The following is a 9698-nucleotide window of genomic DNA, read 5'->3' as shown; positions in this document are numbered from 1 at the left end:
TTACTCGCCAACTTCCCCTCCCACTCTCCATCCCTGAGATGTCCCCACCACTACTGCTGCCCCCAGGACAGAACCCGCACTCTCAGGGCAGCAGGAGGTGCCCTGAGCGTGAGTGCAGGACCCAGCAGAGGGGGGCAGTGCCCAGGGCCTGTGACCGTCCCGAGGATCTTGCCACACTGAGCACACCTGCCCACCTCCGAATCCCAGGGTGGCAGCCCAGGTGCAGGAGGCGGGTGTGCGTGCACCTGCCACTCACACTCACGTAGGAAAAGAAACCACCATCTGGACCATCTGTGGTGCTTTCACGAGTAAAGAAACAGAATGCTGAGCGACGCAGACGACGCACAGCTCGCTCCCCTAGACACGCTCGCCAGACGTACACACAGCCCACAGCAAGGATGCTGACGCTTTTAAAATCACTCTGCAGGCTCAATTTTCCACTTCGAAAAGAGAAAATATTAAAACACAGCACAAATTAAATCCATGTTGCAATTTTTTTCTTTCCAAGACAAATCAGCATCGGCATTTAAGGCCACCTACCCTGACTACAGAGACTTTTAAAATCAACACGTCCTCAGACAAACAAGTCGTTAACATCTGCTTGACAAATAACTTAACATGCAACGTCTTTTAATGGCCAAGAAGAACATGATTACCTTAAATAGAAAGTCATTTACAAATTTAAAACCGGGAAGATATTTGTAATCAGTGCAGTTGGAAATTGACAGATTTTAGATGGTAAGTCTCCAGAAGGAGCCACCTTGATCTCTTGACTCAACTTACACGACCACGTGGTTTATATACATGTTTAATAACTTTTTAAGCAAGAACATGAGGAAGCTGAACAGTACGTTGCTTTACTCAACGCCAGGCTGCTTGAACACAGGCACTTGGGATCGCACAGCTTATCTGTGGCATCTGTGGAAAGGGAATGGATTCTCTCCCGCCCAGAAGTCTGACCGTGGGTTTCAGCTAACGTCTTGGAATCATTTCTGCACCATCTCAATGCAACTGAGACACTGAGCAAATGCAGTCATCCGCAGGATCCCAACCGGAAGTTGCGTCACAGAAGCTTTTAGCCGCGCACGGCTCACGCGGTTCAGACATCCCTCCACTGGTACGCCTGGGGTGAAGGAGGAATTTTACTATGGTATATGTCAGAGCGAGGAACTCTGCCTAGAAGCAAGTTAGGAGAGAAGCACAGGGGTTGGGAAAGCCGGAGGAGGGGACGACGATGGTTTGACTCCCGATGTGTGCAGTAGGACGATCCCATTTACAGAAGTATTTCCCTACGATATTCAGAAAACGGCCTCAGCCCTCACCTTGCTGAGCACATGCGTGGTCAGAACAGCAGAGACTATCTACGCTCTACCTGGGAACACAGGACAAGACAGTCTCCTCATCGGAGTCCCTATCTTCACCAGCAGGGAACCGAAACTGTTGCTTATGCATATGAAACAGCCAGCATGCCTGTCCGCTATGTAAATATTCCAGAGCCACCGCCCCATGGGGAAGGAAAAGGCCCAGAAAAATAACAGCTGCCCTGGGGCACTAAAGCAGCCACATCCAAGGAGAAAGCATCAATTTTCTTTGAAAGTCACGAAAAACAAGGTTTATCCAGCTGCCGGACGTGAAAGACGCACTGGGGGTCTCTCCTTTAGCCTGGCTGCTGGGAGTAAGGCAGGGGGCTGGGTTATACAGTGAAGAAGGGGCGGGGCCTCTGAACGGGTCCCTTTAATTACACATGAGGACATCGGAGCCCCAGGAAGCAGCTGGTCGGCAGATGCAATATAAGTTCTTCTGCAACCCCTCGCTCAGGAAACTTTACAGGGTTTTACATCTTTGCAGACCTACGTTATCATCAGCAACAAAACCCATTAGAGGAAGAGATAACCTCAACTCTGAACAAGAGGAATTGATTACAATGACGATGGCAGGAGGAATATCCTATGTGACCACAAAATGAAGCGACCTGCTTTTACACTCAGCACACTTGGGTTTTGCAAGTCCGTGATCACGTCATCTGCGAGGGACCAAGGCATTACAAGGGTAAATACATCGTGCCGAAGCCCATTCTCAACACATTTTAGAAAAGAGCAGCATTAGCTACTGTATTTGTTTTAATACCTCATTTGAGTGCGTGGAAAACAGAAGAGGAAAACAAGAGAACAGCCATGGTGCAGGGAATCGCCGTCATCCACGCAAGTCCAAAGGCAACCAGGAGGCAGCTCTTTGTGCAGCCGCGAGCGTTCACACACCCAGAAGATGTCCCGGCATTTACAACGGCAGCTTCAAGTTCCGCAAAGCACATGAGGTATCATCATCAGGATAAAATGTATCTGCTGCTATATTTGAATAAAGTACAAACAAATTTTCCGTGCAAAGGACTTACGTTGTTCTTAAAAATACTCACATACACATACACATAGTTTTTCCCTGGCCATCAAACACGAAAGCGCTTGCTTTCCCACCCTGTCTGACAATTTTCTCCTATTCAGTCCAGAGAACTATTTATACCGTTGCAAAGGTAAACACCGTTTTCTGGAGGAATATAACTTTGAAAGTAAATTCATGAACTAGAGAAGTTAACGTGCAAAGACTTACATCGAGTTGGGTTTTTTGATCTAAAATTTGGTATTTCACATGAAGTCCTGATTCGACACAGGTAGGTGTACATTACACAAATTTCTTTTTTAAAAAATCTTCTTGCTTTTGTATCATCCTAAAATAGATCAAAGTCTTACAGTCTGAGAATTATTTTCTAATATAGGATCATTTAATCTTTTCATACTATTTTCTCATTGTAAATATGAAATCATCACAAAAACTACATTTGAAACTCAAGTCATGAGGATTTGAACCCCAAATTAATATTTCCAGAGGGAATGATGTTTGGGGTAAATGTACATTAGACATCATTACAAAGTTAATGAAAAAAGCATTTGTTTGTACAAGATATGGTATCCCTAGGTAGAGCCATTCATAGATTTGTTTTCTTCAAAATTTATCCGAACCAAACATTTAGTATATGCTTTCCCCACATGGCAGGACAATTATCTCATATGACTTGCTAACTTCTGAATTTATGGAAATTATTTTCTGTACATCATCTTCACTGACATTTTTAAAATTCTCTTTTTGGGGTAGATTACATTCAAGGCATAGCTAATACCTTGCCATATATATATATATATATATATATATATATATATATATAAAATTTTAATGTCCAATTTCATTCTCAGAATCTCATTCACAGCTTCCACTATTAGAAGAGTTGCAGGTGGTGACTTCCCTGATTTTTTTAGTCAACTCAATAAAGACTAAGTTCACAGGATAGCTTTTAATTGACATCCCGATGGCTGACACCCAGGGTCATGGCCGCAACACCTCCTGACCTCCTGAGATAAACTTAATGGACCTCATGATTGCAGACAGACGCAGCACAACTCAGAAGCCCTGTACACTACTTACAACTGGGAGCAAATGTGACATGTGCACTAAACTTATTTCCATCAAATAGCAGTGTCTCTATATAAACGGTCGCAAAAATAAAACTCAGGGAACACTTTCATGTGTCCATGATCGTATTTTAAAACACACAGTTTTAATATTACCCCTTATCTTAAAATTGAAGAACTAAAGCACAAACACGTTTTCTAAATAAATTTGCTTCAAAATGTAGATCACAAATATTCCTGGCCATCTTTCTAGGTCCTTATTCCTTATCCTATGAAGAACTGAACAAATGTAGGGAATTCTATTAAACTTTCATTTCTTAAGAGGTATAAAACTATTTTATTCTCTTTCGCTTATGGAATCAAATTTAGAAATAAAATAAAATTTAGAAATAATCTTCACTAGACCTAGGGATCTTCCAGGTAGATCAAAGTACTTTTTAAACATAAGTGGAATTTAATTAATATAATATGAATTGTTGTTAAGATAACAAGCTGCTGCCTTGTTTAACACCTCATTGTATTTTTTACGTGTCTACTCCACAAGTATGGAAACGCCGCACGAAGAACACGCTGATCTTTTTTCACACGTGAGTGCAATTGGTTGATGGCGGGGTGTCTATTCGACTTCTATTTTCTTTAGTGTCATTAAGAGGTGACTTATTGCGAACGTGGCACTTGAACACCTGCTTATAAGCCTTCCTGAAATTTTCAGAGAGAAACGCGTAAATGATGGGATTCACGGAGGAATTACTGTACGCCAGGCAGTGGGCGGTGATCCGGAAGAAGAAGGAGGTGGGCGTCAGTGGGAAGACCCCAAACTCAGCCCAGAGGTGGATGACGTGGTGAGGCAGCCAGGAGACCCCGAAAACCACGACCACCACCAGCACCGTCTGCGCAGTCTAGGAGAAGGAAAAGAAAGGCGATGCATCGATTACAGCAGGAAAGGAACCCAGCCTCTTACAGCACGTACTTGATTTCTGTGTATTCTCACAGGATCAAGTACGTACTAAATCTGCCTTAGGTGTTAACCTTCACTTCGCGCAGCAGTTTTGTTCGAAACTTCCCCGGGACCGGCCTTGACCCTCCATAGGGAATAATTCTAGCAGGTATGTGAAACGCGTATGGATAACAGGAAGCGCGCTTTGAGTCACGGCAACAGGAACACACAGACTGAACACGGTAACTTTACAACCCGTCGCACAGCACACAGTGGGACTGAGCCCAGGGAGGCAGCTCAGCTGAGCTCGTGAACGCTGCTTCCGAGAGTTGCCTCAACAGACAAGAAGAGATGTTTATTTCTCCTTGTTGAACTTGGACAAACTTAGAGACCCCCCAACACATGCAGTGGGTCCAGAGAGCCATTTCAGGGCCTGTCTCCCTGTTTGCTTGTGTCTCCAGCCTTCCCTGCCACTCCTGAATCTGAAACACCTAGAAATCAGAGGCAGGGTCCACACGCGTCCTTTGAGGTTTCTGCTGAGCAGATGATGGGAGAAGATCTTCCCTGGGCAAGAACCTCGGCACGAGAGGAGCCCTCCCTCCCGCGCACCACGCGTGTGCCCCCGTCTCCCCGCTGCATCTGTTCTGAGTGCCCGCCACGGGCTGCAAACCTAAAGGGCTGGGGTTGAGTCTTGGGACACTTTTCCTGTGCTCCATCACCACCAAATCAGGACACGCTGAAAAGCCAACAGTGCAACTAACTGAAAACTCCATCTCTAGGGATTCGAACAAAAGACAGTAGGCTATTAACAATTTTTAAAGTATAAAATAGAAAGCCATCCGCTGGTTTCTTCCTTAAAAGCGTGTAAGCTGGGCTCAACCGCCTGACGGCAGAACCAGGGCTGGGTGGGGGGCACCGAGAGGCGACCTCGGCTGACAGCTGGCTTTGCGTTCTTCACTCGCTGCCACCATCCGGGCAGACCGCACGATGATCCGCGGTGTAGATGAGGACGCTGAGACCTAGCCTGGCTAGGACACGGCCTGCTGCCCGCCCCCCCCCCTCCCCCCCCCCCCCGCCGGCGGGATGCAGAGTTACAGCTGGAGGCCGGTCTCTGTGATCCCAAACCGTGCTCTGAACAGCGGGCGCTCGGGGAGAGAACATCCCACAAGGTCTACCTGGTAACGGCAGCCGCATCCCCGTCTCTGAGCACCCAGGGCTGTCTGGACCGCAGAGCCTTAGGGCAGCTCTGTGGTCTCAGTCCTGTAACTGAATCACAGGAGGGACGTTTGCTGGCTCGCTCTCCTGCTCCAGCGCCCATCCCCCTCCATTCTCTTCTAGGGCGTTTGCTCCTCGAAGGTGAAAGGAATATTAAGGACACGAGAGAGAGATGCTTTCCGTCTCTCCCCTGAGGTTGGAAATCCAGTAGCCTCTCTTCCTCCTCAGATCAAGCCCAGGCTGTGATGCTCTAAAGACTGTGTTGAACATGCAGAGCGGAAACGTGACCATCAGGACACCTCCCAGAGCAGGAGAGCGTGGGTGCCCATCATCCCCTCCCAGTCACGACCCTAAATCCACTGTAAGCACTACCTGAAGGTCCCCTGTCCACCTTCCCCTCTAGAGAGACTGGGATCTCGGCTGGGATCCACGAGTGTGCGGGGGGGAGGTTGAGGGGAAGGAGAGAGAAAGAAGGAAGGAGGCTTCTTTCTCCTACAACCTCACAGGGTGGAGCAAAGTGATTCCACAACTAGGGAACCACTGTGGACCCACACATTCTTCCCCGGGAGAAGCGCAGACCCTGGCCCTGCAGGAATGTTCCCACCTGACAAGATGATGTTCCTATTACTCCCCATGAATTAGAATCCTGCTGTTAAGGACAACAACACCCCGAAGGTAAGGATTAAGGCTCCTCCAGGAGGGGCACGAGGTAGCAGACTGACTCGGAGAGGAAGTCTGTCCAAGACACGGGCTGGAAGCCAGGAAGCCCAGGCAGAAACGGGAGAGGAGACACTCAGACCTCAGGTCGAGGTCAAGGCGAACGCGGTGGCCAGCGGGGCTGGAGGTGAGAGCTAAGCTCACCATCAGAAGGTGCGCGGACCGTGCAAAAGCCAAGGACCGACATCAGCCATAAACGTGTTAACGACCTTTGAAAACTGATGTCACCTCCCTGGGCTTCACTCTCCTGGTCTGTGAAGATGGTGACCCAACCTGACGATTCCCTGACTGGGCCTGGTCCATTTCAACGCTTCAAACAACTCAGGTACAAACCCGATGACGGGTTTTTATAGGGTGGCAGGTATACAGATTGAAGCCACCGACCACGTGACGCACAAAGCCAACAGCAATCTGCTCACGTATATTAAGGGATTGTCTGCTGTCAACCTGTTTACCCATCAGTGTGCGGGATACATTCCCAGACGCTTTGATAAAAACCATCTAGACATAATTCTACCTGCAAACAGAACGGAACACATCGTCTGTTCTTTCTAAGACAATAAGAAGATCTCTGTGCTTCACAGAACACTCTCTGGATATTCTGCTTCACTGTTCCTTTTAGGAAGTTCTTACTAAGTACCAAGGTTAGGGCAGAAATATACCCCAGCAGCTTACTGATAAGAGCCACAGTGTATCTTTGCATCATTGTAGGGCAATGGGGAGTATGGTATGTTTTCTTTGGGGTGTTTGTTACTGTCTGTTTACCCAAGTCCATTCAAAATCTACCTTTTATTTTTAGCAGTTCCACTGGTCTTTTCAGAACCATGAACGAGGTTCTTTTTCTCGGTCTACCTGTAGCTTTGAAATGTGACTGGATTACAATTACGATATAAATTAGGGAAGAATACTCAATCGGTACTTATATAAACTGTTATCATTTATCGAAGCCTGTTCCCAAAAGAGTTTAATAGAATGTTTGTGCTCCCTGCTTAGTGTCAGCAAGGGTTCACTACTTATTTCCTGCCTGTTTCACAGGCATTCAGCCCGTCAGAGCTAGTACAGCAGTGGGCACCCTGCACACGGGCCCTGGCGCTCAGCCCCGCAGCCCTGCAGGCGTCCACACGGCCATGGCATCATGTTAGGCGAGCGCATCCCTGCGTGTAGGCAGAGGCGGTACACGGCTTCCTCCTCTGTCTCCTTTGCAGTACAGGCTTGCTGCAGATGCCTCTGGGTCCAGGGAACTGGGAAGATGTGGGAGGGAATGCAGGAAAGAAGTCCACACTGCAGAACAGGGCCTGCAGCCAGCACTGCTTCCAACACCCGACTCAGAAAGCAGGCGCCTGGAATACGCCAGCTCCAGGTCAAGACCTGGTCAAAATAAGGCGTTGTACTAACAACCACGAACCGGGTTTCCAGCAGATCAGCGCACCATCATCACGCAGGGCAGAGCTTTGCAAAAATTCCGGTATCTGGGCCTCATGCCCGATGGCTCTGCTTCCATAGGTCACGGGGATTAGGTAGCTGCCCAGGAACCTGCCTTTCTAAACATCTCAATCGGGTGTTTGAAGAACCGGTGAAGAATTCCACAAAGGCCACAACAAAAGCAAATCATCTCATCCACCCCAAGTGAAAGGCTAAAGTATTTCCTCCATGTTGACAGCGCCTAGGCTGACCCACACCGTCTCCTCGGTAGGATTCGCAAAAGCTGCTTCCTCTCTGCTCCTTTGAAATGTCAGCAGGTAAGGAGACAGGTCCCCTCTGTGGGGAATGAGGCTACTTTCATTTCTTACAGTTATCATTGGCCTCAATCACAGACGGATGTGCATCCGATGCACCTCCTACTCTCCCCATGTGTCTGTGCAGAGTACAGAACCACCGTATCATCGTCTGATAGAGAAGAAGGTATCATTTAAGGTCATGTGCTAAATCTCTGTACTAATTCCTGTACTTGAGGTTGGGTGTTTTATTAGCCTGTCTTCTTTCTACTCCTCACTCTGAAAGTATCTGGAAAATACTAATTTCTCCTCCTCTGAGATGCTCCTTTTCAAGCCATCTGAGACATCCGTTATTTTTTCTTCAAAGAATTTTATTCATAATCCGTCTAATGGAACTTGGCAGAGAAGAAAAAAGTGACTAAAAGATGAGAGTGATGAAAAACATTTTGTGAATTGTATAAATGACGGCCAGAAAGCTTGCTGAATTACTTCAAGCCAGAAGGGGAAAAAAAGAGCAGCTGCTGAAAGAACCTTGTGGTTGAGAGGGTACCAAAAGGGCCTCGCATCTGCTTCCTTATTAGAAGGAACCATCCAGTGGGGAGGTCTGTCCCACTGGGAAGTCTCGCAGAAATTGGTTAAGAATCTCGTTTTAGTATCTAATCAGCCTTGTGCCAGAAAACGTGTCTTTATGTCCAGCAGAGCCTGGCATTAATGAAGCACAGGGCTCTGTACTATGATTGCTACTGTTTTGGCCACGGAAATCACACTCTTCATTTGTATTTTCCTCCAAACATGCAGGATAACTGTTCGGCACATTTGTGATGAAAGACCCAACTCTCTGCCCCGTGAGTGCTACCAGCCTTAACACTAAGGGGTCCCCAGGTGGGTGGATACAGCACAGAGGAAGGTGCCCTACTCAGCCACTGAGAGGGGAGCTGGAAATGGGCGCAGCTGAAATGAAGGAACTATCAAAATCTTATCACATCACCCTGTCATCCGCCAGCAACTGAACATGTATACACACCAGGAACACTTTTCTGCGCGAAGACCCGGGGAAACATCACCATGAGACAATCCAGTCTCTGCCTTCAGGGTTGACAGTCAAGCTGGCTTTCCATCCTGGACCCTCTGCTCTTCCCCCTCTGTCTCCCGTCCGCTTGTTCTCCTCTCTCTCTCCCATTCCCTCTTCCCACCCCACCTCTGCACCTGTGTGCTATCCCTTGCCTAGACGCAGGTGCACACACACACACACACACACACACACACACACACACAGGCCCCAGCACCACACTCTATTTGTTCTGTGCAAACAAAGAGGCAATTAAATATATCAAAAGAGATCTGCCATCTGTTCAGTGCTTATTAAGGGTCAGAGGTTGTGAGCATCGAAGACAAAAGCTTCCCTCCTCCAAATGCTGAGAACTTCTCCCATGGTAAGAATTACATTTACACATACGTATATAATATATACCCACACATATATATGTACACACACACACACCCCATGCACACACGTATACACATAAAACCAAATGATGTAAATGTTAAACTAATCACTGATCTTTAGATCATTTTACTGTAAAACAGAAGCTTTTCTAATCATTTCTTCCGAGATCTATTTTCATTTTTTTTTTTTTTTTTTTTTTTTTTTTT

At 47.1% G+C, this 9698-nt stretch overlaps 1 protein-coding gene across 1 annotated transcript in view; it reads right to left on the bottom strand.

The window, feature by feature from the left end:
- Nucleotides 1–3245: 3245 nt before the first annotated feature.
- GALR1 (galanin receptor 1) overlaps nt 3246–9698 on the bottom strand; it is a 14816-nt gene continuing 8363 nt past the window's right edge. The window contains exon 2 of the mRNA XM_027118799.1: nt 3246–4360. The gene's annotated coding sequence lies outside the window, so the exon portion shown is untranslated. The remainder of the gene's footprint in view (nt 4361–9698) is intronic.

Source organism: Aethalodelphis obliquidens, unplaced genomic scaffold (assembly GCF_003676395.1).
Source record: "Aethalodelphis obliquidens isolate GAN/ISIS:26980383/991018 unplaced genomic scaffold, ASM367639v1 scaffold19, whole genome shotgun sequence".
In the NCBI taxonomy this organism is placed as follows: Eukaryota; Metazoa; Chordata; class Mammalia; order Artiodactyla; family Delphinidae; genus Aethalodelphis; species Aethalodelphis obliquidens.
Note: the sequence above shows the minus strand (reverse complement) of the source record. Positions and strands in the feature narration are given on the sequence as shown.